Here is a 22,427-nt window from a genome sequence, read left to right as displayed (position 1 = left end):
CTTTTACCTTACCAGCCCTGAACAGGGCCCTTTGCGAGGCATGCCCCAAGAAAATCAGCTCTTTTGCCTGTAAAAAAAAACATACAATACACCCCCCAACATTACAACCCACCACCCACATACCCCTAATCTAACCCAAACCCCCCTTAAATAAACCTAACACTAAGCCCCTGAAGATCTTCCTACCTTGTCTTCACCATCCAGGTATCACCGATCCGTCCTGGCATCCGGTGCTGAAGAGGTCCAGAAGAGGCTCCAAAGTCTTCCTCCTATCCGGCAAGAAGAGGACATCCGGACCGGCAAACATCTTCTCCAAGTGGCATCTTCGATCTTCTTCCATCCGGTGTGGAGCGGGTCCATCTTGAATCAGCCGACGCGGATCCATCCTCTTCTTCTGGCGTCTCCCGACGAATGACGGTTCCTTTAAGGGATGTCATCCAAGATGGCGTCCCTCGAATTCCGATTGGCTGATAGGATTCTATCAGCCAATCGGAATTAAGGTAGGAATATTCTGATTGGCTGATGGAATCAGCCAATCAGAATCAAGTTCAATCCTATTGGCTGATCCAATCAGCCAATCAGATTGAGCTCGCATTCTATTGGCTGATCGGAACAGCCAATAGAATGCGAGCTCAATCTGATTGGCTGATTGGATCAGCCAATAGGATTGAACTTGATTCTGATTGGCTGATTCCATCAGCCAATCAGAATATTCCTACCTTAATTCCGATTGGCTGATAGAATCCTATCAGCCAATCGGAATTCGAGGGACGCCATCTTGGATGACGTCCCTTAAAGGAACCGTCATTCATCGGGAGATGCTGGAAGAAGAGGATGGATCCGCGTCGGCTGATTCAAGATGGACCCGCTCCGCACCGGATGGAAGAAGATCGAAGATGCCGCTTGGAGAAGATTTTTGCCGGTCCGGATGTCCTCTTCTTGCCGGATAGGAGGAAGACTTTGGAGCCTCTTCTGGACCTCTTCAGCACCGGATGCCAGGACGGATCGGTGATACCTGGATGGTGAAGACAAGGTAGGAAGATCTTCAGGGGCTTAGTGTTAGGTTTATTTAAGGGGGGTTTGGGTTAGATTAGGGGTATGTGGGTGGTGGGTTGTAATGTTGGGGGGGGGTATTGTATGTTTTTTTTTACAGGCAAAAGAGCTGATTTTCTTGGGGCATGCCCCACAAAGGGCCCTGTTCAGGGCTGGTAAGGTAAAAGAGCTTTTAACTCTATTAATTTAGAATAGGGTAGGGCATTTTTTTATTTTGGGGGTCTTTGTTATTTTATTAGGGGGCTTAGAGTAGGTGTAATTAGTTTAAAATTGTTGTAATATTTTTCTTATGCTTGTAAATATTTTTTTATTTTTTGTAACTTAGTTCTTTTTTATTTTTTGTACTTTAGTTAGTTTATGTAATTGTAGTTATTTGTAGCAATTGTATTTAATTTATTTATTGATAGTGTAGTGTTAGGTTAATTGTAGGTAATTGTAGGTATTTTATTTAATTAATTTATTGATAGGGTAGTGTTAGGTTTAATTATAACTTAGGTTAGGATTTATTTTACAGGTAATTTTGTTATTATTTTAACTAGGTAACTATTAAATAGTTCTTAACTATTTAATAGCCATTGTACCTGGTTAAAATAATTACCAAGTTGCCTGTAAAATAAATATTAATCCTAAAATAGCTACAATATAATTATAATTTATATTGTAGCTATATTAGGATGTATTTTACAGGTAAGTATTTAGCTTTAAATAGGAATAATTTATTTAATAAGAGTTAATTAATTTCGTTAGATTTAAATTATATTTAAGTTAGGGGGGTGTTAGTGTTAGGGTTAGACTTAGCTTTAGGGGTTAATCCATTTATTATAGTAGCGATGAGCTCCGGTCGTCAGATTAGGGGTTAATAATTGAAGTTAGGTGTCGGCGATGTTAGGGAGGGCAGATTAGGGGTTAATACTATTTATGATAGGGTTAGTGAGGCGGATTAGGGGTTAATAACTTTATTATAATAGCGCTCAGGTCCGCTCGGCAGGAGGAGGCGACGTTGTGGGGGGCAGATTAGTGGTTAATAAATATAATATAGGGGTCTGCGGTGTTAGGGGCAGCAGATTAGGGGTACATAAGGATAACGTAGGTGGCGGCGCTTTGCGGTCGGCAGATTAGGGGTTAATTATTGTAGGTAGCTGGTGGCGACATTGTGGGGGGCAGGTTAGGGGTTAATAAATATAATACAGGGGTCGGCGGGGTTAGGGGCAGCAGATTAGGGGTACATAAGTATAACGTAGGTGGCGGTCGGCAGATTAGGGGTTAAAAAAAATTCTTCGAGTTGCGGCGATGTGGGGGGACCTCAGTTTAGGGGTACATAGGTAGTTTATGGGTGTTAGTGTACTTTAGGGTACAGTAGTTAAGAGCTTTATGAACCGGCGTTAGCCCAGAAAGCTCTTAACTCCTGCTTTTTTCAGGCGGCTGGAGTTTTGTCGTTAGAGCTCTAACGCTCACTTCAGAAACGACTCTAAATACCGGAGTTAGGAAGATCCCATTGAAAAGATAGGATACGCAATTGACGTAAGGGGATCTGCGGTATGGAAAAGTCGCGGCTGAAAAGTGAGCGTTAGACCCTTTTTTGAGTGACTCCAAATACCGGCGGTAGCCTAAAACCAGCGTTAGGAGCCTCTAACGCTGGTTTTCACGGCTACCGCCGAACTCTAAATCTAGGCCTAGGACAGGATAATAATCTAGAGCACAATTCCTTAAACTTAGAACACACAGAGCACCCTGCTCTGTAAACAGAAATAATCCAATGTTTTTTACTACAACCTTGGACTTATCTACTATCTAACTGCCTTAGGTTTAATGCATCCCAGAACCCTTACAGCAGCCTTGCAGATCAACTTAGCATGGCCCCTATCACCCTCAATTATACGTTTGAATGCATGAAAATACTAGATATGTAAAATGGATAGTTGGTCTTTCTTGCATTCTTTCACTAAATTATTCCTTTTTAAAGTGTATGCCTCTTTAGAGGATGTTTTTGGCAGGAAAGTACTGAGGGCCACTGTGACTGACCAGAAACACACTTGCTAGGGATTCAGCTCTGAAAATAACTGAATGCTGCTGCCTGCCACCATATACGACATTCGTTGTACAACGAATCACACAAATTAATTTTCCTAATATTAACCTTACCTGTATATGCCCCCTCTATTTCATGGTGGTCTTGTGGACATCACTGCTTGAGTAGAAGATCCCACATGTCATAATCTCATGAACTTTCACATTTTAGGAAAGAAAAGAAAATGTATGCTTGCCTGATAAATTTACTTCATGATGGTAGGAGTCCACAAGCCCCACCCTTTTTTTTGGATAGTTAGCGGCTAGATTTGTTTTGCACTTTACTTTCCATGCTTTGTCCTTTCCTACTTTTTTTTCTCCTCTACTTGGCCATATATATATGACCGAGGGTTTCTAGGAGAGTGGTAGGGGTTAAAACTCTTGTCTGTAGGGTTGTTTTTGTCTCCTCCTGATGGTCTGGGGTGTAATACCAAGTGTGAAGATCTTGTGGACTCTCACCATCATGAAATACATTTATTGACTAAGTAAAAATGTTGTTTTCCTTCCTTAGTTTAATTTTAGCATATGGGTCTCATGTCACTTTAAAAATTGTTAGTATGCTAATATCTTTTGTCCATTCATTTTTACAACAAGATAAAGAATAAAACAGGTTTAAGTTGATTTTTCACACAAGCAGCAATAGCAAAATATAATCATGATAGCTACCAGGAATTCAAATATAGCTTATACAAACACCATTTTATATTACAATGTAATATAAAATGGTGTTTGTATAAGCTATATTTGAATTCCTGGTAGCTATCATGATTACATGTTTATTTTACATATTTTAAATGCTATGTCTTTGCTAAAATATAAGAGAGTTTTGCAAATAAATTGTGTGCTATAAAATCATCAATATATTATTATTATTATTATTATTATTATTATTATTATTTGTTTTCATTGTTGCATCTAAAACAGTATATTTTAATAAATCTTTAAATAAAAAAACGATAGATAGATAGATAGATATAGATTGGATAGATAGATAAATGATAGATACATAGATAGATAAATGATTGATAGATTTACCAGAGAAGGTTTAGCACGACTGACATCACTCTAGCGCACACTATACCTTCAATAAATAGCGTGACTGCGCTAAATATTGCTCATATTACAAGTTGAAAGTTATAGATAACGCTCGTGTGAAAACTAAAATAGTAACAGAAGAATTAGTGTGACCTGAAATAAAGTGTAAAGGGCTAGAAACCGTTTCCTAAAACGCAAGTAAAACATATTAAAATAAAGTATAACACTCAAATATATATATATATATATAAAAAAAAAAGTTTTTAAAGGGGTTAACAAAGGATAATGGTCTGGAGTGTAATATGAAGTGTGATTACACTTAGTGTGAGATAGATAAATATATATATATATATATATATATATAGGTATAGGTAGATAGATAAATGATAGATAGATAAATGTTTGATAGATAAATGATAGATAGATAGATAGATAGATAGATAGATAGAGGTATGCAGTATATATATATATATATATATATATATATTATGACTGTATTAAAAATATTTCATGTTATAGTTATGTGCACGGAATTTGTGCCCTAATATATTTAATTTCTTTTCATAGCTTGCACTGCTGATGATGGGAGCATGAGGACAGTAAGTATATTTAAAAAAAAAAATAATGTAACATTTTTAAAACGTCAACAAGTGTTCTCTGAAATGAAGACAATTCTTATATATTGAGTAATAGTAAATGGAGTAATTTAGTAAATGGATTAAAAAGCAGACTTACATTATAAATTCACATTAATAATCTATGGTCTAGATTATAAGTACAGCACTAATAATAGTACAGGCTGCAATTTCTGTATCGCTGGACTGAGCTAAAATTAGCATGCAATTTGATATTACAAGCCCATGGAAAAATAGATTTACCAGAGAAGGTTTAGCATGACTGACATCACTCTAGCGCCCCTATACCTTCAATGGTAGTGTGACCACGCTAAATATTGCTCATATTACAAGTTGAAAGTTATAGGTTGCGCTTAAATTAGACAAATTAGTGTGACCTGAAGTAAAGTGTAAAGGGCTAGAAAAAGTTTCACAAAACACATGTATATATATATGTGTGTGTGTGTATGAGTGTATACATGTGTATACATGTCTATATATGTAGATTTATATGTAAATATGTATGTGCACACAGAGAGGCCTATTTAACAACAGTCGGACCTTATCTGACAGTGCGGAACAGGTCCGACAGACCTCACTGAATGCGGAGTGCAATACGCTCTCCGTATTCAGCATTGCACCAGCAGCTCTTGTGAGCTGCTTGTGCAACGCCACCCCCTGCAGATTCGCCAGCAGGGGGTGTCAATCAACCCGATCATACTCGATCGGGTTGAATTGTAGCAATGTCTGTCCGCCTCCTCAGAGCAGGCGGACAGGTTATGGAGCTGTGGTGTTTAGACCGCTGCTCCATAACTTGTGATTCTGGCGAGTCTGAAGGCTCGCCAGAAACACGGGCGTCAAGCTCCATACAGAACTTGATAGATATGCCCGATAGTATATACAGTACATATACACACATATACACATATACTGTGTATATTTCTATTTTTATATCTATCTAGATATATATTTTACAAAAACAATATACAGATATATATATATATATATATATATATATATATATATTTATTTATTTATTTATTTTATTTTTTTTTCAAATAAAAATAATATTTTATTCTCTAGCCCTTTGTTTTGTGCACACTTGTTAAATAATACAATTGCCAAATTTTATTTAAATTTATAGAAATCTGAGAAAATTAAATAAATTGAGAAGTAAGACTTTTTAGACTATATGAGAAAGTTGTGTAAGGAGATCATTAATGAATCCATTTTTATGGTGATGTCATTAAAAATCAGAAAATTGTTAAAAGAGTGACTATTAATGAAATGGATTTCATTTTCATTTACAGCAATTTAAAGAGACACTAAATCTATATATTTTGTTTGCAGCAACAAAAATGTTTAATGTATTATAAAAATCTATCAGTTGGGTTCTATTATACATTTTTTCTCTATTTGTAGCAAATTGTAAATTAATTTGTGAAAAATGTCCAAGTCCTCTGTGAGACTCATTATCCAAGTCCTATCACAAAGGGCTACCTAAGTGTCATGTTCTTAAATGCTTGCTGGTGCTTGCGCAGTGTCTTAATCTTTATTGAACATTTGCAGTTTCATGGTACCATCATTACCAGTGACGTAAGCTGCAGCGAGAGTGAAAGCCCATCCTGCTGAAAGACCCTTACCCCCTGTTACACAGCAATAAAAAAACACAACACTGAGAGTGCTGTGGTGCACTCATTATTTACACACAAAAAAGTAATTGATGGCAGATAAGAGCCATAGGCCCAGCAAGTCCGCCCAATATTTCCTAATAGTATAAACTAATCTAGTTCATAGGATAGCCGTATGCATGTCCCAGGCATTCTGGATATACTACCCTTCAGTTTGAGATCATGACCCCTTGTTCTTGAATTTATAAAAACTTCTGACCGGAGCATAATGTTTATGACAGACAGTTGCTTTATTGTACTAGTACGCATAAGGGTTAGAAGTGAGACCGTTGATTATGCAAAACGCTGCAATTTTATATTGACTTTCAATATTATTGCAAATAATAAAAACTGTTAATCCAATAAAAAATTAAAGAGATCTTCATTTGCAAGACTTAATTTCTAACATAATAATAGTACAATAGAAAATGTCAAACAACCAAATACCACTGGATACTCATACGTGTAGTGGGAGATGATATCTACAAGGGTTAACAGATGCATACGTGATACATGATGCATGCATAATCATATGCATGTTTGGGGTAACGGATTAGTGTGTTATTGGTTTGCTATCTTTCTCCAGTGATATTAGATGCATGAATTCTGACCTTTCCCTTATTCTGAATACATTTGGCTTTTTAACTAGCATTAAGAGGGAAGCAGATATATAAGATTACAGTGTAAATGTGGTGAAATATGTCCCCTAAAGAAACATTGTATAGGTGTAGTCATTTAGTTGGTGGTTGAGTAATGCTAGAATAGTTGTTACTCTATCAATCCAATCTGTCAGAGAGGATGTACTAATACACTTCCAAAATACAGCTATAAAATGTTTCTTATTATTGGTAATAAAATGTAGTAATTTCATTCTTAAGCAGCAGTGCCATCATATTGGTTGGTTAAGTATAATACCATGGGACTAAGGGGTACAGTGGTAATAATGACTCTACCCATTTCTTTAACAATTATCTGCCAATAGGATTGTACTGAAGGACATGGCCACCATATGTGAAATGCTTTACAGGCTATATGACAACCCTCATAACAAAGAGGATTATCATTAGCAAATATTTTTGTAATCTATAGGGTGTTGTATACTACCTAGTTAATCATTTAGCATTCATTTCTATAGTTTCAATTGAGTAGAATAATTTAGCCATGTTATGGTATGCACACTGCCACTCCATCTCTGTGATAGAGATCCAATTCTCCAGTCCTTGTGCTAGTGTATGAGGGAAGATTGCTAGAATAATGGTTCATCTAGAACTTATAAGCAAAGGTGAAATAATCATGAGTAGTTTGTGTATCATAGCAGATTCTCTTGGACATATCTTGGGGTGTTTAATGAGAAAGTGTTGCAATTGTAAATATCTGTACCAATGTGTCAGTATCCCCTACCCAATGTTGGATAATTCTTTTCTCAATTTCAGAGAAGCCTCTGTAAACACAGCATGGATGTGGATCAGTTTGTGAATTGTGTTTGACTTGAGGCAATTGGTTCTCTTCCGAATCTGGATTGGCAACCAAGTGTTAGAGGTGAAGGAATGGATGAATATTAAGGAAAATTGTTCAAGAACTATAACCCACAGTTCAAATGTTTCTTTAACTATTACAGCTGTGTGTTTGGACAGTTTTTGAGATCTTTTTTGGAGCCAACACAATGCTCCCAGTTGTGGTCACTTTGTTATGGCATGATCAGTTTGTACCCTTTCCTTTACAGTGGCATTTTTATACCAGTTTACAATTCGATTAAGTTATACTGAATTTTTAAAAAAGGTAAAAAAAATGAGGGACCCAATCTGCCTCGATATCTTGGCCTGCAAAGTGGCGCCTTGCCATATGTATAAATTAAATAAATGTTGTAGTTTTTATTGAGATGAGGTCGGTAGAGAAATTGGGAGGGTCTGGAACAGGGCACTAAAGTCATTTTTCATGCATGGGTGTGCCCCATCCAAGAAAGATGGTTCTACCTACAGTTATCTAATTCAGTTTGTTTAATTTTAAACAGTGCTTGATAATTTAATGAAAAAATTAAGTGATTTATCAGGAGATATATGTACACCCAGATATTAAACAGAAGATTTTTGGATATTAAAGTAAAAGAGCTTGTGTAAACATAAAATGTAATTCCAAGGCACTCCTATTCCCATCATTTAGGGTTTTTTGTAGATTTTTTTTTAAAGTTATAGAATTAACTATATAAATCAAATTCTTGTTAAAGGGGGGTAGGGGTAGGGTGGTTTCTGGGGATGTAACAATTAATAAAACATCATTGCTGTTGTATATTGTTCTCCAGCAATAGAAACACATAATATTTTGTTATGTCTAATGTTATTGGCTAGTACTCATATAACTAGCATAAATAAGGAGGGGATATCCCTGTAAAGTACCACTTGTTTTTGAAAGGAGTTTGAGAGAGGGTCGTTATGACAACTTTTTTAATTGTGATTATGGTAAAGAGTAAATATTCTGTCATCCATCATCTAAAGTCAAATTGATCTAATATGGCACAAATAATCAGTTCAGCCTTTTAAAGGCCTTCTCTACATCCACTGAGAACATTTTAGGTGTGTTATTGATTTGTATATGTTCTAACAGAAACTTTCATAGTGTTATCTCTTGCTTCCCTGTGCAGAGTAAAGCCTACCTGGTTGGGATGTATTAGAATGAAAAAGATGGAGCTGATTCTTCTTGTAACTAAATCTTTTACACATATCTTAGGCCTTAATCACAATCGATAGGTGCCAAAAAAAACTCTTTCCCACACTTGCAAATGGGTTTTCAGATCCTCGATAAAATTCCAATTTCTTCCATGGAGCAAAAAAGTTCACCATACTTTTTTGAGTCACTTTTCAACAGCTTTTTGAGCCCTGTTTTCATGTTGTCTGGATGGGCAGACTGTGTCCCATTTTTCTATGGTTGCTTTTAAACTTTGACAAGTATTGTTTTTAACATTATTTTTTCTATTGTCTGTTAAAGCACCATTTACATTTTGGCATGAACTGTGAACAAAACGGCAACTTCGAGTTTTTATACAAAAGACTTGTACAATCTTCTATTTTATCATGAAGTAGGATATCACAGATAAACCTAGAGTAGCTCAAGAACCACATACCCAATAGAATACGATACAAGTATGGTTAAAATAACAAAAATCAACAATTCTTAAAAGTTTGTTGCTAGAGTCCAAAATGAAAGATGAAACCTATGGCTGATCCCCCTATTAGAAAATGTAACATGAGAGGATAATGACAGCTTATTACTTAAAGGGACACTAAACCCACATTTTTCTCGTTCTTGATTCAGTTAGAGCATGCAATTTAAAGCAACTTTCTAATTTACTACTATTATCCATTTTTTAATGTTCTCTTGGTATCTTTATTTGAAAAAGAAGGCATCTAAGCTATTCATTTTGATTCATGACACTGGACAGCACTTGTTTATTGGTTGTTTAATGTATCCACCAATCAGCAAGAACAACCTAGGTTGTTCACCAAAAATGGGCTGGCATCTATCTTAACTTACATTCATGCTTTTCAAATAAAGATACCAAGAGAATTAAGAAAATTTGATAATTGGAGTAAATGGGAAAGTTGCTTAAAATTGCATGCTCTATCTGAATAACGAAAGAAAAAAAATGGGTTCAGTGCACTTTAAGGAAATGTTGTACTAGGAGGTGTAAATTCAATTTTGCTCCATAAGGCTGTTCACATTGCCTTAATCAAAATGAGGTAAGTGTCATGTGTAGTACTCTATGGTTTTCCACAGGACCCCTTTTTGTCTCTTTTAAGTATGGCAGGCTTCATTTAGTGCAGAACCATGCAGGCTTTTACTCTCACAGTTTCAGGTCTCCACTGAATTGTTGGGATGTCCGATTGCTGTGAATTTTACCTCAGAGAAAGGGAGAGAGAAGGCCAACAGAGTAATTAAACAGTGTATTAAGAAAAACAAAACAAGACAGTAAAATCATGTACTCACATAAAAAAAACCTCAATCTTATATGAGGTAAGACATTTACATAAAAACTGTATCATCAGAAGGTTCAGAATACCGGTCACATTATTGATAACAGAATATCTCTTATTGTAGTCCAAAAAGGTAAGATATGCACATACAGTACAAAAACTAAAAGTCCTAGAAAAGGTCCCAGATTTAAAAGTGTTTCCTTGTACGTTTCAAAGGAATTGTTACCTTACTTTGTCAGAGGATCATGCTTGTTTCATAAAAAAATAAGTTACAAAGTCTGTAACAAAAAGAATGGTTTACCCCTACAATTGTATAGGAGAAATTCTCACTGAATAGTTCAGGAACGATTGTTTAACCATTCATACATTATCTCTATTGGTTTAGCACTTTAATCATACACATTTAAAAACACTTAGGCCCCAATTTATCAAAGGTCTTGTGGACCTGATCCGACACTGCGGATCAGGTCCGCAAGACCTTGCTAAATGCGGAGAGCAATACGCTCTCCGCATTTAACATTGCACCAGCAGCTCACAAGAGCTGCTGGTGCAACGCCGCCCCCTGCTGACTCGCGGCCAATCGGCCGCCAGCAATGAGGTGTCAATCAACCCGATAGTATTCGATCGGGTTGATTTCCGGCGATTTCTGTCCGCCTGCTCAGAGCAGGCGGACAGGGTTATGGAGCAGCGGTCTTTAGACCGCTGCTTCATAACTTGTGTTTCTGGCGAGTCTGAAGACTCGCCAGAAACACGGCCCTTCAAGCTCCGTACGGAGCTTGATAAATATGGGCCTTGAACTCACTAGATATCAATATATAGCATAGGTATGTGAAAAATTCCTTTTGAAATCATGTATCTATATGTGAAAGATTGTACTTGGTTTGTACAATATCAAACAGTCAGATACAAACAATATCTTTTGAACTATTAATATATTCAGAAATAAAGTTGTAACAAGAGGACCTGTTAATATGTGGGATGTCAGATTACGAGATTAAAGTTATCTAGCTAATACTCTATCTGTAATTATAAAGTCCTTGCTTGCACAGTTAACTTTAGCACAACTGCTCAGTGTAATAGATTCTGTCTGCTTGAACTCTCTAGATATCAATATATAGCATAGGTGTATGAATAATATCTCTAAGAATCATGTATCTAGATGTGAAACATTGTAATTGGTTTGTATAATATCAAGCAGTCAGATATAAACAATATATTTTGTAGCCTGCTATTAATAAATTCAAATATAACGTTGTAACAAGAGGACCTGTTAATATGTGGGATGTCAGATTTCAAGATTAAATCTAATAAGCTAATAGTCTATCTGTAATTATAAAGTCCTTGCTTACACAGTTAACTTTAGCACAGCTGTTCAGTGTAATAGATTCTGTCTGCTTAAGCCCCTTCTATAGCGGGGGGCTAGATTAACGTTTAACTGACTTGTTTCGCTATCATAGCATCTAACGTCTTATTTCAGAATATAACACACATTTACAAGCTATTGCCATAAAATATTGCAATCAACAATTATCATGGAGAGTAAGTGGTTTAAAAACGAGAGTATGCACTCTCTGAAGCCAGACCCCTGACACGTGTTTCGCCCATGCTTCCTCAGAGGGGTTACATGCCGGCTGTTTGGTAAATCTATTTACTGGTTCATAAATCCAATCATATGTGTGGGATTGGATGATCATGAGGAATTATCTTGATTCTGATTGATAGGATTGCATGTCAATCATGTTTAGGCATCCAATGGGGATACATTTTTCATTTGAAGCCTAATGCTATACTCTGTTACATGTTGCAAACGTATGCATGTTGGTTACAATAATATATGTTACTTTATCTGGTAGTTCTTTATTTTGCTGCTAAAGAATAAGTTCTACATTTTCTGATTGTACATATTTTCACTTGTTGTGTGTACTTTGTATTATACCACAGAGATATTATTTGGTAATAGGACCATATACAGGGTTTTAAATCTATTTATTACAAAGCCAGGATAAGAATTTTGAAGCATGCCAATAACATCAAAAATGCCACAAAGGATGTATCACAAGGTAAAACTATCACATCAGTGGCACAAAGTTCTCTAAAAACTAACAAAAGTGGAATCACTTACTTGAAATATGCCGTGATACAGAAAATATCTCTGGGCAAAAGAGAAGGAAATCCTGAAGAAGCACTTTTAAAGCCAGAATGTAGATGGGTGTATATATATATATATTAGACTCTATACAACCAAAAAGGACTCAATGAATATAACAAATACTTTGTATGCCTATAATTATAGTATATCACAAACAAATATATTTAATTTTGCACATTGACCGCAGCTCATTACTAATTACTTAATAATGTTTGATTAAGGATTTCATCCCTTTCCTAGGCACTTTTCACCTATTCTCTTAATAATTATTTGTGTTAATTACTTAACACTTTATTACCTTAGTAAGCAACAATACACATAATTTAATAATGCAATTCATTTATGACATTTAATCACTTACGCCTAGATTTAGAGTTTGGCGTTAGCCATCAAAACCAGCGTTAGGGGCTCCTAACGCTGGTTTTGGCCGCCCGCTGGTATTTAGGGTCAGTCAGGAAAGATTCTAACGCTCACTTTGCAGCCGCGACTTTTCCATACCGCAGATCCCCCTACGCCATTTGCGTATCCTATCTTTTCAATGGGATCTTTCTAACGTTGGTATTTAGAGTCTTGGCTGAAGTGAGCATTAGAAATCTAACGACAAGACTTCAGCCGCAGCAAAAAGCCAGGAGTTAAGAGCTTTCTGGGCTAATGCCGGTTCATAAAGCTCTTAACTACTGTGCTCTAAAGTACACTAACACCCATAAACTACCTATGCACCCCTAAACCGAGGCCCCCCCACATCACCGCCACTCTAATACATTTTTTTAACCCCTAATCTGCCGACCGCACACCGCCGCCACCTACGTTATACTTATGTACCCCTAATCTGCTGCCCCTAACACCGCCGACCCCTATATTATATTTATTAACCCCTAATCTGCCGCCCCCAACGTCGCCGCCACCTACCTACACTTATGAACCCCTAATCTGCCGACCGGACCTCAGCGCTACTATAATAAAGTTATTAACCCCTAATCCGCCTCACTCCCGCCTCACTAACCCTATAACACTAACACCCCCCTAAGTTAAATATAATTTTTATCTAACGAAATAAATTAACTCTTATTAAATAAATTTATCCAAATTAAAGCTAAATACTTACCTGTGAAATAAACCCTAATATAGCTACAATATAAATTATAATTATATTATAGCTATTTTAGGATTAATATTTATTTTACAGGTAACTTTGTATTTATTTTAACCAGGTACAATAGCTATTAAATAGTTAAGAACTATTTAATAGCTACCTAGTTAAAATAATTACAAAATTACCTGTAAAATAAATCCTAACCTAAGTTACAATTAAACCTAACACTACACTATCAATAAATTAATTACATAAAATACCTACAAATAAATACAAATAAATAAACTAACTAAAGTACAAAAAATAAAAAAGAACTAAGTTACAAAAAATAAAAAAATAATTTGCAAACATTAGAAAAAGATTACAACAATTTTAAGCTAATTACACCTACTCTAAGCCCCCTAATAAAATAACAAAGCCCCCCAAAATAAAAAAATGCCCTACCCTATTCTAAAATACAAATAGAAAAGCTCTTTTACCTTACCAGCCCTTAAAAGGGCCTTTTGCAGGGCATGCCCCAAAGAATTCAGCTCTTTTGCCTGTAAAAAAAACATACAATAACCCCCCCAACATTACAACCCACCACCCACATACCCCTAATCTAACCCAAACCCCATTTAAATAAACCTAACACTAAGCCCCTGAAGATCTCCCTACCTTATCTTCACCACGCCGGGTATCACCGATCCGTCCAGAGGAGCCTCCGAAGTCTTCATCCAAGCCCAAGCGGGGGCTGAAGAGATCCATCATCCGGCTGAAGTCTTGATCCAAGCAGGCGCTGAAGAAGTCCATCATCGGGCTGAAGTCTTGATCCAAGCGGGCGCTGAAGAGGTCCATCATTGAGGTGAAGTCTTCTATCAAGCGGCATCTTCAATCTTCTTTCTTCCGGAGCCATCTTCTTCCAGCCGACGCGGATCCATCCTCTTCTACCGACGCCTACTCGCCGAATGAGGGTTCCTTTAAATGACGTCATCCAAGATGGCGTCCCTCGAATTCCGATTGGCTGATAGGATTCTATCAGCCAATCGGAATTAAGGTAGGAAAATTCTGATTGGCTGATGGAATCAGCCAATCAGATTCAAGTTCAATCCGATTGGCTGATCCAATCAGCCAATCAGATTGAGCTCGCATTCTATTGGCTGTTCCGAAATATGTAGGTATTGTATTTAATTAATTTATTGATAGTGTAGTGTTAGGTTTAATTGTAGATAATTGTAGGTATTTTATTTAATTAATTTATTGATAGTGTAGTGTTAGGTTTAATTGTAACTTAGGTTAGGATTTATTTTTCAGGTAATTTTGTAATTATTTTAACTAGGTAGCTATTAAATAGTTCTTAACTATTTAATAGCTATTGTACCTGGTTAAAATAAATACAAAGTTGCCTGTAAAATAAATATTAATCCTAAAATAGCTATAATATAATTATAATTTATATTGTAGTTATATTAGGGTTTATTTTACAGGTAAGTATTTATCTTTAATTAGGATTAATTTATTTAATAAGAGTTAATTTATTTAGTTAGATAAAAATTATATTTAACTTAGGGGGGTGTTATTGTTAGGGTTAGACTTAGCTTTAGGGGTTAATAAATTTAATAGAGTAGCGGTGAGGTCCGGTCGGCAGATTAGGGGTTAATACTTGAAGTTAGGTGTTGGTGATGTTAGGGAGGGTAGATTAGGGGTTAATACTATTTATTATAGGGTTAGTGAGGCGGATTAGGGGTTAATAACTTTATTATAGTAGCGGTGAGGTCCGGTCGGCAGATTAGGGGTTAATAATTGTAGGTAGGTGGCGGCGACATTGGGGGCGGCAGATTAGGGGTTAATAAATATAATATAGGGGTCGGCGGTGTTAGGGGCAGCAGATTAGGGGTACATAGGGATAACGTAGGTTGCGGCGGTGTACGGAGCGGCAGATTAGTGGTTAAAAAAAATATGCAGGGGTCAGCGATAGCGGGGGTGGCATATTAGGGGTTAATAAGTGTAAGGCTAGGGGTGTTTAGACTTGGGGTACATGTTAGGGTGTTAGGTGCAGACTTAGGAAGTGTTTTCCCATAAGAAACAATGGGACTGCGTTAGGAGCTGAACGCTGCTTTTTTGCAGGTGTTAGGTTTTTTTTCAGCTCAAACGGCCCCATTGTTTCCTATGGGGAAATCGTGCATGAGCACGTTTTTGAAGCTGGCCACGTCCGTAAGCACCTCTGGTATTGAGAGTTGCAGTGGCGGTAAATTATGCTATACGCTCCCTTTTTGGAGCCTAACGCAGCCCTTCTGTGAACTCTAAATACCAGCGGTATTTAAAAGGTGCGGGAGAAAAAAAGCATGCGTAGCTAACGCACCCCTTTGGCCGCAGAACTCTAAATCTAGCGGTTAGTTTTTCATATACTTCACATCCACTTCACTTTATTAAGATCATTTTTATTTATGTGACCTATCTTTTTAACTATATGTGCACACAACTACTCTTCTTTTCAACACAATTTTAAGTAACAAATTCATAGAAACTGACACATAATATTTAGAAACATCTATACCTGCCCCCTTAGAATTTACATGCACCAAATGTGAACCAAAATAAACTAACCCATTTAACTCTAGATAAATACTAACATTAATAGACACCAGACCCCAATGACACTCTATTAAAATATGTCAGAAATGGTATACACAGTGTTTTGCGTAATCTTGCTTCTGTCATTATTGTCATGCTACTGATGTATTTTCATTATAATACTAACATGTAAAAATAGATTAAAAAAACCTGCATATGGTCCTATTACCAAATAATATCTCTGTGGTATAATACAAAGTTCACACAACAAGTTACAGTAGGTACAACAAGAAAAATGTAAAACTTCTTCTTCAGCAGCAAAATAAAGAACTCCCTGATAAAGTAAAACATATTATCGTAACCAACATGTATAAGTTTGCAACATGTAACAGAGTATAGCATAATGCTTCAAATGAAAAATGTACCCCATTGGATGCCTAAACATGATTGACATGCAATCCTACCAATCAGAATCAAGATAATTCCTCATGATCATCCAATCCCACACATAAGGCGGGACTTATTATTATTATTATCATTTATTTGTATAGCACCGCCAAATTCCGTAGCGCTGGGCCAGTAAATATATTTACCAAACAGCCGGCATGTAACCCCTCTGAGGAAGCATGAAGCGAAACACGTGACAGGGATCTGGCTTCAGAGAGTACATACTCTCGTTTTTTAACCGCTTACTCTCCATGATAATTGTTTATTGCAATAATTTTTGCCAATAGCTTGTAAATGTGTGTTATATTCTGAGATCAGACGTTATGCTATGATAGTGAAACAAGTCAGTTAAACGTTAATCTAGCCCCCTCTATAGAAGGGGCTTAAGCAGACAGAATCTATTACACTGAACAGCTGTACTAAAATTAACTGTGTAAGCAAGGACTTTATAATTACAGATAGGGTTTTAGCTTGGTAGCTTTAATCTCGTAATCTGACATCCCACATATTAACAGGTCCGCTTGTTATAACGTTATTTCTGAATTTATTAATAGCCGGCTACAAAAGATATTGCTTGTATCTGACTGCTTGATATTATACAAACCAAATACAATGTTTCACATCTAGATACATGATTCTCAGAGATATTATTCACACACTATGCTATATATTGATATCTAGAGAGTTTAAAGGGCCACTGTAAGTAAATATTTTCTATGCCTGTTACTAACTAACTACCCCAAATACGCTTTTTATCAATAGGATTTCATTAACATATCTCTACCGTATATCAGAAATCTTGTCTGCAAATTTAATTGTTTTCCAAACCCACTCCGTGGGTATCCTTTGCTCTGTACCAATCCATTTACAATACCTAGGTTTCAAAATGGAGCTTTAAACACAAAGTTATTGGTTTAAGTATTTTGAACATGCAGTGCTGAAAATAGTGGGCAGGATAACGTGACATCATCGGCGAATAAAAGATATAACTTTTAGAACGTTATGAAACTTTGTTTTGGAGAAAATATAGGTCAGTAGGTTTTAATTAATGTTTATTAACTTTAATATGTTAGTTGTTTAGCTTAAAAATTATAACAGAAAGTAATCCTTTAAGTGTTTTTAGATGTGTATGATTGAATAGTTAAACCAATAAATATAAAGTATGAATGGTTAAACAATTGTTCCTGTATTATTCAGTAAGAATTTTTCCTATACAATTGTAGGGGTAAAGCACTCTTTTTTGTTATAGATTTTGTAACTCATTGTTCTATGAGTCTCCTTAGTCTTATATTCCCCTTTAACAGGTGCTTGTTGACTATAAAAATATTTGGCACCTATAGGTACTTACCATTAGTACTACTTTACCTACTATCTTGTTACTATAGATCATGCTTGTTTGTCTGGCATCTTAATAATAATAATAATTTATCTCGTAATCTGAAAACCCACATATTAACAGGTCCTCTTGTTACAACGTTATTTCTGAATTTATTAATAGCTGGATACAAAAGATACTGTTTGTATCTTACTGCTTGATATTATACAAACTAATTACAATGTTTCACATATAGATACAGGGGTCTAGCTTCAGAGAGTACATACTCTGTTTTTTTTCCAAAGCTTTATTGAAAGATCAAATATTGTTTTACAACTGAATATGACCAACCACTTTTTTCAGTTACAAAGAAAACAATGTATGAATGTCTATACATGCAAATAATTTAAGTTGGGGGGATGAGAGGCTTGATCTTTTAAATTACGCTTCAGTCCAAAGTTCGTCAACGACCTCTCCTTAACTCCTTTTGAATTTACATTCTGGTTGCCATTAATAGCTCAAGGTTTTTAGTATTTTAACCAAGTGATGAATAAGTAGATATAAACAGTTGGGACCCAAATGTCCTTGTAACATGAAGATGAAAAATAACCTGCAGTTTAAGCATTATTCAATAAACAGTTATGAAATTCAGAAGTTTAATTGTTAAAAAAGTTATAGAAACCATCGTAGGAAGTTTTAAAATTATTCAACAGAATTGGGTCCCCACCGTTTGGAGAGAATCCCAGATAAAAATCGGGCTTAAGAGGTATTTTACCCCTGGCTTGCTTTCGAAATGGTACAATGCTAGGGTCCTATGCTCCAGATGCTCGTGGATGGATGCAGACTTATTCCACTGCCTATGGGGTTGCTCAAAAATTCAACAATTTTGGAGTAAGATTGCATATTGGATGACCAGGGTCTTAAAACTGGAGCACGAGTTAGTCCCCATTGAGATTTTCTTTTTAGTGAGATATCAAGGTCGTAAAAAAAATTACCGTCTGATAAACACAATAATACTAACGGGACGCAATCTCATTCTTAAACTATGGAAGTCATGCTCGGCTCCCACATTGGTCCAACTCAAAGCGGCGGTAGTCAGTCAATACACAACAGAGCAGTACAATATGCCCTCCCCGCACGATCAATACTTGCCCGCGTTTTTTAGAAAATGGGAAAAATTTATAAGATCCCTGCCCCCAGCTTATCAGAAAAAAATGATTAAACCCTTTAGGGAATCGGCCTACGTTCTGACAAATATTCTAGCAGGCCATTTCCCCGGGAACTGGGTGGGGGACGCGGAGTGAGGGTTGGGGGGGGGGGGCGATTTGTGAGAGGGAACCCCTCTTTTTCTTTTTTTTTTTTTTCTTTTCCTTTTTTTTTTTTTTTTTTTTTTTTTTTGTGTGTGTTTTCTGTTTTGGTGTGACCCGGTTAGTATGCACTTTGTGGTATTACGGCTAACGGATGAATCTGTATCTTTCTTGATTTTATAGTGCTGGGGCAGGGTGGGGGGGAGTGGGGTTCACGGGTTCGGGGTGCTCAGGCGTATTGGGGCGGGTGTGCCGGAGCCCACTATACATTTCCAAGGTGGGGTCATGTTTGCACAAGTAGGCAGTAGTACAATTATAGAGACGAATTTTGGATTAGTTCGGTCAAGAAGGTTAGTGACCGCCTGTAACTTGGGGTAATATCTTTCTGTATATGATGGTCGTTTCTAGGGTTTCAGTATATATAGTATATGGCTAGATATTGTAATGTTGAGATCACTAGTAATCGCTGGGTGGAGACACCCAGCGTCTTAGATGTAACTTGATACAACACATCTGCGGTGTACTCTCTTATTTTAATGTATTAGTAATTTTTTGTAAAAATTGTTCTTGTGTGTAAAATTATGCTTATGTTATTATTTTTTTGATACAAATAAAACAATTTAAAAAAAAAAAAAAAAACGTTATAGATTTATTTCAGTTAGTGTCTTTATATATTATATATGTAAGTCGACATTGCCTATTTGTTCACAGCTGCAGACCATTCTCCTAGCATAAGTTTGTGAATCTCAGCTTTTCCCAACTGTAGATAGTAATGCCTCTCCAGGTGTAATGTATTTGTTACTTGTTGTTTCCATTGGTCCAGTTTAGGTAACATAGAAGATTTCCATTTTTGTGGGATGAGGGATTTTGCACAATTAGGGAATAAAAGCAGAAGGAAATGTTTGGCTGCTTCAGCGATCTTAGGCAGCTGGTGAAAGATCAAAACTCTAGGGTCAAACGGTATATGAATTGAAAATTTGTCTCTAATGAATGTAATAAGTTCATGCCAATATGAATTCATTTTATCACAGCCCCTCCAAATGAGTAAGAGGTCTGCCTCTTCTACACAGCCCCTCCAGCATTTTCCGGTTTTTTATATATATATATATATTTTCTTAATTCTGTTTGGGGTCAGGTACCACCTTGATAAGAGTTTATAGTTAATTTATTGTGTATTTGCTAATATTGAGAATGTTTTGTGTGCTTAAACATTCCCCCCAGTCCTTAGCATCTGTTTGTTTAAATCAGCATGCCATCTGTGTGTGTATGAAGGAAGGATGTCATGTGGAGGAAATAATTTATATATTATGGAAAGAGTATGCCTCCTCATATTCTTGGTTAAGTACAGACCCTCAAAGGGAGTAGGTTGTCTCGTCATTTTGTGTCTTTGGTTGTAGACATGTAAAAAGTGCGTGTGTGTGCGAGTACCAGGAGTGAGGGCTAAAGCATCTATGTCCGTTAGCTCTTCTAGTGGGATTAGTTTGCCATCTCTTATAATGGATCCTATTTCTCGGTATTTGATGTGACAATTGATTGAGTTATCGCAACTTTGTCTGTGTATTGGGATATCAGGGTTTTCTTTGAAAGGTGTTAGAGGAGATAGCATTGAGAAAAAATGTGAGGAGGTGTTAATTAACTTATCCCAGTGGTTAAATAGATTGCTAAGAAGCGGGTATTTTTTATGTCTGTGGGTCTTTTCTGTGAGGGGATCCACGCCAGTGAGCCCACATTTTAATAACGCAGAATATCTGCATCTAGTTGGATCCATTGTTTCTGGGTGGACTGGGAGCACCATTCCAGTATACATTGGAGGAGTGTGGCGAGTCTGTATTGGTATAGGTTTGGTACTCCTAATCACGCTCTATCTTGTGGGAGAACAAGTGTACCCCTAGGGACTGTGTATTTGATTGTATTCCAGATGAATGTTTCTATTTTGGCTTGTAAGTTTGAGAGAAATTTGTAGGGTAATCAAAGTGGTACTGTTTGAAAAAGGTATAGGATACGAGGAAGTACATTCATTTTTGATTTCCTGTTGAATGTGTGCATAATTAGCTCTGACCATGTTCTGTGGGTTTGCTGTGAGGTAAATTCCTAGCTATTTAAGCTTATGGGGTTGAATTTTGAGCAGGCAGTAGGAGGGGACGTTTGACATGGTTTCTGATGGAATGTTAATGTTAAGGAGTTCCAATTTTGAGAGGTTAAGGTGGAACTTTGAATGTTTACCATATTTTTCAAACTCCTTGAGTAATGCGGGGAGAGAGGTATCTAGGTCAGTCAGTGTTAAAAGAATATCGTCGGCATACAACGCCGCATTATATTCTGTAGCTTGAGTGGTAATACCTTTAATATGGTGATTAATTCGGATTTTGTGTACAAGGACCTCTATAGTGAGGGCGAAGAGGAGTGGTGACAGTGGACATCCTTAACGTGTGCCATTTCGGATCTGAAAGGGTTCCAAAACATGACCCTTTCTGTGAATTTTGATCCTATGTTCATTTTTGCCAGGGTGGAACTATGGAAGCCCAAGTCCACCCTATCAAAAGCCTTTTCAGCATCAGTAGACAATATTGCCATAGGGATTTGATTATTGCGGGCATAGGAAATTAATTGGATGACTTTGAGAGTATTATCCCTGGCCTCCTTCCCTGGTATAAAGCCAACTTGATCAGTTGATATGAGTTGTTTTAATAGAGGATTGAGCCTAGTGGCCAATACTTTGGCATAGATTTTATATGTCTGTATTGAGGAGCGATATAGGCCTGTAGCTTTCGGGCTTGGTCGGGGTTTCCCTAGTTTAGGAAGGACAGTGACATGGGCCTAAATCATAGTTTTTGGGAAGCCTCCTTGTTCTTGTATAGTGTTGAACATGTTGGAAAGTTGGTATGTAAGAAAAGGTTTGTAATACTTAGTGCTATAACCATCTGGGCCTGGGCTTTTGCCTGTTGGCAAAGCTTTACTAGCATCCTAGCATCTGCTATTTCCGTTGGGCTAAATGGCTTGTTTAGAGTCTCAGAGTCTGTGTCATTAAGTTTGGGGAGGTCAATGGTAGAGAGATAGATAGAAGGGATGAGACACTTAACAATGCTTGTCTAAATCTTCTAGAAATCTTGAAGAAATCAAGAAATTGAACATTAGACAATCTAAATCAAGAAATAA

This window comes from Bombina bombina, chromosome 7, assembly GCF_027579735.1.
Source record: "Bombina bombina isolate aBomBom1 chromosome 7, aBomBom1.pri, whole genome shotgun sequence".
Classification (NCBI taxonomy): Eukaryota; Metazoa; Chordata; class Amphibia; order Anura; family Bombinatoridae; genus Bombina; species Bombina bombina.
The sequence above is the reverse complement of the archived record's forward strand: the minus strand, read 5'-3'. Positions refer to the sequence as shown.